Source organism: Lutra lutra, chromosome 18 (assembly GCF_902655055.1).
Source record: "Lutra lutra chromosome 18, mLutLut1.2, whole genome shotgun sequence".
NCBI lineage: Eukaryota > Metazoa > Chordata > Mammalia > Carnivora > Mustelidae > Lutra > Lutra lutra.
Genome location: NC_062295.1, coordinates 34,692,716 through 34,700,595, shown reverse-complemented (window position 1 = coordinate 34,700,595; position 7,880 = coordinate 34,692,716). Strand labels below are relative to the sequence as shown.

At 52.1% G+C, this 7,880-nt stretch overlaps 1 long non-coding RNA gene across 2 annotated transcripts in view; it reads left to right on the top strand.

Annotated features, from left to right (window-relative positions):
* The first annotated feature begins 1,558 nt into the window (after positions 1-1,558).
* LOC125090986 (uncharacterized) overlaps positions 1,559-7,880 on the top strand; it is a 28,202-nt gene continuing 21,880 nt past the window's right edge. For both annotated transcript variants that reach the window (XR_007124542.1, XR_007124541.1), the window contains exon 1: positions 1,559-1,774. This is a non-coding gene — a long non-coding RNA (uncharacterized LOC125090986). The remainder of the gene's footprint in view (positions 1,775-7,880) is intronic.

Below are 7,880 nucleotides of genomic sequence, written 5' to 3'. Positions count from 1 at the left end.
CGAGAGAGGAGAGGATCAGCCTCTCCTTTGTTCATATCCCCTTTCCTCACCCTCTGGGGCTAGCTCTTGATCCTTCGAATGTCACTATAAATGTTACCTCTTCAGAGAAGACCACCCTGTCCCAGGCAGCATCCCTCCCCTCTCCCCTTCTCATCCCACCATGCACACACACACAGCTAGTCCCTCTTGATCATGACAGTGGTATTCATTTTGTTCATTTTTTTGGTTTGTTTTTGTCACTCTTCCCACTGAACTTTGGCTCCATGATGGGCAGTGCCCAAAACCCACTCATTCACTCCAATTTCCACATTTCCAATTGGCCACAGGAAGTGCCCAGAAGTGAGTGAATTAGCAGAAGAACACATCAATGAAGAGTGAACAAGTCAGTGAGTGACTTCGATCCACACAACACCCTGGAGAGACCCTTAACAGCCAAAGACACTGAGCTCAGTAAGTCATGCCTGACATGGGGACTGCACAGACAATAAGTGGGGCTCCCAAATCCTTTTTTAGCAACAGACAAGTGCCATCAGATACAGCTCATGGTGGAGTTGGAGCTGGCCCCTGGCCCACAGAGGGTCCCTGTAAGGAGACCCTGTCAGAGCCCTGACACTCAGCCCTGCTCCTCAGGGTGCAGCCTGGGGGATCCCGAGCAGGGAGGGCTGAGACCCCCAGTCTGAGAGTCTCCTTGCAGACCTCTCCTTGCAGGGAGCAGGACTGACCCAGCCCCGCCCCCCCCCCCCATGGCTGTGCCCTGAGACCCACTGCTCCCAGGTGGTGATGGAGGGTGACAGGGTGGAAGGTGGGGGCTCCACGCCTCCCCAGCAGCCTTGCTGAACCTCCCTTAGATTACATAGCATCTAGGATGCTCCACCCCACATACTCTCCACTACTCTTGCCTTCCCTTGGGTCCACCTTGCACGTGGGCAGACCACCCCCCCCAACTTTTCCTGACTTTTTCCCATTTTTTTCCACAAGTGTTTATCCTAATAAAATTTAAACATGGGTCATAGCCTCCATTCTTGGGGGTGCAGAGGAAGTCCTGTCTGCTTGTGAGGGAACCTACAGGGCTTAAGCTCTAAACAGTCACTCTCAGGGGGAGAAAGGACAAAGATGGGGTCCCTGGGGAGGCCCACGAGCCTGGCAATGTGCTGGCAACTGGGCCTGATGGGTTGGGAATGCCGACAGGCAGAAGCTTGCATACTAGAGCATTTTCAGTTGCCAGCATTCCAACTCAAGCTGGCAGATGTAAAAAACTATGGGCTCACGTAGTAACCGCAAAGGCCAGGGAGGCCTCCCTCCCGACCCAGGCGGGTCCAGGGCTCCGGCGGGGATTCGACTTTCCCGGGAGCTGGCCATCCGCAGGGAGGCTTGCCACACTCCCAACTTCCAGCACAGCCAGTCTGCGGAAAAGCGGGCACGGAATGCTGTTTCTGATTGGCTTGGCGGGGGGGGGTCACATGCCCACCGCTGACCAATCACTTTGGCCAGGGAGATCAAGTGTCCTGATTGGCCAGGCCTGGACCACGTGGCCGTTCCATGTGGGAAAGTCTGGATGCTTGCTCCTCAGAAAGGGGAAGCTGGAGGGTGACGGCGGAAAGCGGCCCTTCTCACCCTGGCAGGGGACGCCCCAACTTCAGGTAACAGGGCAGAGGGGAGCCGAAGGCCTATGGGGGCATCCGTTATGCAGAGTCTGAGCTCAGACAGGGACAGGACCTGAGACGTGCCGATACACCCCAGAACTTTCCAGAACCTCATCTGCCTTCTCTCCGAGGTCAGTGGGAACGCTGTGAATGTGAGGAGGGTCAGGTGGGGCTTGGTCTTGAGGAAACGGCACAGATGTGTGGGGGAAGCTTTAAGAAGGAAAGGGAAGAGGCCGAGTCCAGGGCTGGGAGAGCAAGGCGGGAGTGGGGATGGGGGGGGGGGGGGGACGGCCAAGAGCTTGAGCCCAGAAGGTCCCGAGTGCATACTTTGTGCATAAATGTCCACCAAAGACACAACCCTGTGAAGCAAGTAAATAACAAGGAACAGAAATCTGACCAGCCAGGTTAATCTTGATAAATAGGTCTATGCCCGTGGCCCCTCATCCTCTCAGAACCCACAGCCACCTTTGATGCCTTTCACAGCTGGGCCCCAATATTTCCTAGTTTGGGACAATAGGGCCTTTGGATTTTTTTTTAATGGCAGAATCTGGAAGCTAATTAGGCCATTACTCTTCAAAGATTTAATTTGCTTTGATGGGCCCATCTATAATCATATTTCCAAACAGCTTCTATTTAATTACTGCACAAAATGAATGAGGTCCTTGAGCAATTTGTGTCTGATAAACTCACCTCCTGTTTTAGTTCCCGAGACAAAGAAAGATAAGGGGTGGGGGTCGGGGTGGGGGGGACACCAGATGGAGGAGGTGGGGGTAGGGGCTGACACATCAGGTGGCATTGTCCCACCAGGAGAAGTGTTGTAGGGATCTTGTCTCTGAGCACTGTAACTCCAGCAGGAAAGACCCCGGTGGGAAAGGTGAGACCCCACTTCCCTCTGGAAGGAGATCATCAGAGGTTTGGAGGTGGAAGCCCCATGAGGGTAGGGATTTCACCTGGCTTCTTTACTGCTATAGCTCAAGTGCCTGAACAGAGCTGGACAGAACTCTAGGTGCTCAGTAAATGTTTGCTAAGTGGGTGCCCCACTTCAGTGGGTGAAGTTGACTGTGTTCTTACACCCTGAGATATGGGAGAAAAGTGTTGATTGACACCATGGACCTCCGTCATCTGATCACCTGATCGGCTAGGGGTTCTCTTGTACAAGCTCAGCATTCATTCTCCCTTCTTCAGGGGATGGTACCGTCACTTTGTTATGAGGGGGGCCCCCTTGCTCCCTGTAATCTGCCTTGGTGGGTATTATAAGTTGAATTGTCTCCCCCTCCCCAGATTGGTATGTTGGAGTCCTAACCCCCAGTACTTGAACATGCAACCTTATTTGGAAATAGGGTCACTACAGATGTCATTAGTTTTGGTGAGGTCATACTGGAGTAGCTGGGCCCCTAATCCAGTATGATGGTGTCCCTGTAAAAGGGAGAAATTCAGACAGAGACCCACACACACACTCAGAGAGACCACCACGTGAAGCTTGGAGTGATATTACAACAAGGCAGGAAACTACCAGAAGCTGGGAGAGAGGCCTGCAATGGGCTTCCCCTAGGGCTTACAGAGGGAAGATGGCCCTGCTGACACCTTGATCTTGGACTTCAGCCTCCAGAACTGTGAGACAATACATTTAATAATAAGTTACTCAGTTTGTGGCATTTTTCTCTAAATAAGCTGTATACCCAATGTGGGGCTCAAACTCAAAACCCTGAGATCAAGAGTCCCATGCTCTACTGACTGGGCCAGCCAGGTGCTCCTTGTTTGGGGTATTTTTAATGGTGTAAAAGTCCACAATGGACTGATACCATGGGAGCATCAGTCACAATGCCCCCACCTGCTCTGGCCAAGACGCTGACCCGATGCCCCATCCCCCAAATTTGAATCCCAAGGTTGTCAAACGTGAGTCTTGCCTCCGCCAGCTGGGTGATTTTCCTGTGGGGGAACCCCTTCCTGCCTCCCCCTTCAACTCTGAGCTACCTCAAGCCTCCTAATAAGGAGGGGGGCTTACTGTATTCAGAATTGTCTTCTGTTGCTGGCCATCAGATGTTCCTGACCAACCCCAGAACTAGAGAGCCACCCCCTCTAAGGCAGGTCTCCAGGCAGAGAGGGGACATGAGGGTTGCTCTGCGTGGAATCATCTGCTCCTTCCTGCCCCGACCACACACATTATTCAGCTAATTTAGATCATCTGCTTGGTTCAGGGATGCTGCAGTGAATAAGGCAGCAGGAAGAGAGATGATTAAAGAAGCAATTTCAGTACAGCAGGGTGGGCGTTAGGACGGGAAGAATGAGGCCATGTGGGTGCACAGATGAGGGGCACCCAAGTTGTTGTGGGTAGGGTGGCTGGTCATTAATGAGGAAGGAGCAAGTCTGCCAAGGGCAGGAGAGAAGGAAGCTAGGGTGACCAGCTATCCCAGGTTGTAGGGACTGTCCCAGTTTTAGCACTGAAAGTCCTAAGTCCTGGGAAGCCCCATGGCGCCAGGGTTGTTCTCCCCGAGACGGGGCAAAGAGTGTAGGACAAAGCGTACAGAGAAATTGAGAAGGGGCAGGATCCTCAGGAGTCTTGCTGTCCGTGGAGGAAAGTACGGATTTTAGCTAAGAGAAAGGGAAGAGTTGGGGGTGTCTCCTGGTGGAGTGGGGCATGCTCTGAGCTCTGTGACTTTTCCAAGGGCTCCTCTGGCTGCTGTGTGAGGAATGGAGTATGGGGGCACGTGGGGGCAGGCAGACCCCTCACACAGGTGCACGGCAGGCAAGGCCCCAGGTGGCCGTGGAGGTGTTTGAGGCAGTGATTCTGAGCCTTGGGGAGAGTGGTAGCGGCAGACCAGCTCAGACAACCTGATGAGGGCCATGGGTACGCTCCTCCCAAAGAGTCACAAGGCTGCACGCTTTCATAGGCTCTTTCTTGTGCCCCTGTTGCTCCATTGCATGCCATTTCAGGAGTTTTCCAGACCCCGAAGATCCACCATGGAACCAAGATTCTGAACCCTCCATTAGAGCTCTGGGCAGACACATACTGTGTTGGCATTTGCCATTTCTTTGTCAGTCCTGCATCACGCCTCCCCTGCCTGTCCCTGCCTCCCACCGTGATGGCCAAGGCACTGGACCCCCCAGCTCTGCTCCCCAGTTCAGCAGGGGCAGAGGAAGACCACCAGGCTCATCCATCTGGCTCTGAATCCAGGGTCTCGTCAGCCTGGGGCGGTGGCACAGTGCCTTATCTCCCACCTGAGTCATGACCGATCCTCTCCCAGGCTGTCACAATGGTCCCTGCCTCCCATGCATTTCCAACCTGGTTTCCTCCAGTCACCTGTCACCTGTCCCTCCAGTAAATCTTCCGCTTAGGCTAATTGTCAGGTCAGTTTTGTTCAAGTCAGGTTATGCATATAACAAGTAGCTGGTGGACCCCAGGTTCAAACTTGGCTAGATCTGATGCCCAGCACATCACTTTTTTAAAAACCTCAACACCTGCAATATGTGTGTGTGTGTATGTGTGTGTGTGAGAGAGAGAGAGAGAGAGAAAGAGAGAGAGAGAGAGAGAAGAGGGGAATGTCCAAGAGTCTCCTTTCTATTTGAAGATGATATTACAGATGAAGGAACAGCCTTCACTTGACTGAAATACAAATGTGTAAGCAGTTCTGTTCCATTCCAAACTCCGCAGAAGAAATTGTGCCTGATGTGTTATGACGGCTTCTTGGGGCAACACAGTGGATATGCTCTCCCTTCTCCAAGGGGAAGTCACAGTCTTTAACTTTACCACCCAGCATCCAGGCCCAGGAAAGAAATCACCTATCCAATGTGCACACGATGATGCTGTCTCCAGGAATCAGAGGCAAAGCAGCCAGGCAAACAAATAATAAGATAACATGACCCAAGAAGAGAAAGGAGTTCCCTGCCTTCTCTCAAACGCATGGAGACATGGATTACTGTTGGGGTTTTAGGATCTCTGGAAAGGAGACACAGCGTTTGGAGCTCCTGGGAGATAGTTATCATGGGATGTTGGCACAAGCAGCAGGAGTCTGTCGGGGTGACCCCTGGGGGTCCAGAAACGAATGTGAACTATAAATTCCACCAGTAGAGACTTCCTAAGGTAGGACTTGAAAGCACTTGGAATTTTCACAGCAAGCATCTGGAGGTCTGGCCTTTCTCAGCAGGGCTCAGCATGGACCTCAGATGGACCCTATCTGGGCTGTACCCACACCACCACCCCACACCACCACCTCCAGTGAGACATGGCTTTTCTGGCCCCATCCCCTAGCCTTTGAGTCATGCCACTGACTGCCATCAAGTGCCCAGGATTCTCCAGGGACCCTCTGACTGTGCTTCCCAGACCTAAGCAGTATTTGGGCTCGACCCTGGCCTGGCTGTCCTGCTGTCCTTCTTGCTGCCTGTGGTTCACGAATCAGGAAGCAGCAAAGGCAGTGATCTGGCCCAGATGGTCACTGAGGACACAGACAGTGCTTTGGGGCATAGCAGGAGGAGACACAACTTCACCCACAGGTCAAGGTGGAGGGAGACGCAAGCCAGTCCACCTGCCATCTGTCCAGCCTGGAACAATCCCAGGAAACAAACCGACTCAGCTAGAGCCTGAAAGTTGGAGGCAACACCAACTGGCTTCTGTCCCACTGTCCGGCCATCTTGGGCAGGAGTCTGACCTCACCAAAGCTCTTCCTTCCTCCTCCCCCGGCTCTTCTGGTGGTTAAAATATGTATTCATTCTTCTAACAAAGTACCACAGACTGAGACGCTCGAACAACTGAAGCGTATTCTCGGACAGCCTGGAGGCTGGAAGCCCAAAGTCAAGGTGTCAGCAGAACTGGTTCCTTCAGAGGCCTCTCTCTGTGGCTTATACACAGCCATCTTCTTCCTGTGTCCTCATGTGGTCTCTGTGCGTGTGTCTGAATTCTAATCTCTTCTTACAAGGACACCGATCATAATGGATCAGAGCCCACCCTAATGACTCCATTTTAACTTAATCACCTCTTTAAAGACTCTGTCTTTGGGGCTCCTGGGTGAATCAGTCGGTTGGGCATCTGACTCTTGATCTCAGCTTAGGTCTTGATCTCAGGGTTTGAGTTCAGCCCTGTGCTGGGTTCCACACTGGGCATGGAGCCTACTAGACAGAAGAACAAATAAATGGATAGATGGATGGTTGGATAGGTAGATAGAAAGAAGACAGAGACCTTGTCTTCAAATACAGTCACATTCTGAGATCCTGGGGTTAGGACTTTGACATAATGAATTTGGGGGTTATGTAATTCAGTCCGTATCAAATGAAATGCTTCACAGAGACCCCCAGACACGTTGAAGGTGTTTGGGAAGCAGTAGTGAGTATGATCCCTTTATTTAGGGCAGCTCAGAAGGTAAGCAGAGACAGAGTATAGGAAACACTGCAGAATTCTGGCATCTTTTCCCAGTCAGCCCTTCTCTCCACCAGGAAGTCATCCTGGGCTTCATGGTTGATTGTTCCAGAGAGAAAGTAATTCAGTTTATAGCCTTAGGCAAGCCTGGATCTCCCTAGAGTTTCCAGTGATGGGCTAATGGGACCTTGAGGTGGGAATCCCAGGGCCACTGCCCCGCAGCTCCAGCCAATGGCTGGTGTGGATCATGGAATGTTAGTAGAACCTCCAGCCCATGTTGGGATCGTGCTGTCACTGCCCTGCATCCTCCCATGTTGGCGTCCACCGAGTCACCGGGCAAGGAGGCAATCAGTTTTGCCCCTCTGGCTTTCTTTTTCTGACCTGAACCTGTTGGCAAGATTTCTTCCCAGACGACTGTTTACCCAGGAAGGGCACTGCCCCCAAAGCAGGAAGCAGGCTCCTGGGCTCCCTTCAGGACCCAGCACCCTGAGAAGGATCAGAAGGGAGAGGTTTCTTGGTGCACCAGACTGATTGCAAAGCAAGATTTCAGAGCAGCTCCTGGCCATTTTTCTGGTGGTCTCCCATCTTCCCCACAGATGTTTAAATCTGCCCAAACCCAAGATAGGCTTTTCTATGCTGGTTATGTCCAAAGTGGGATCTTCTTGGCCTTCACTGGCCTTCCTTCCCATCATACATGATTGTCCTTGTCTTCCCTGAAATTTAATGCGGTGTATCAGTTGGAAGATATTTTCCAAAACTGTCAGCAAATTGGTTATAATTTTCTGCCCCCAAAACACAACTAAGACCTTTTTTTAAACATTTAAAAATTGGATTGCAGGGCCACACACCCCACCCCACCCCTGCTGCCCCAGAGGCCTGTGTCTATG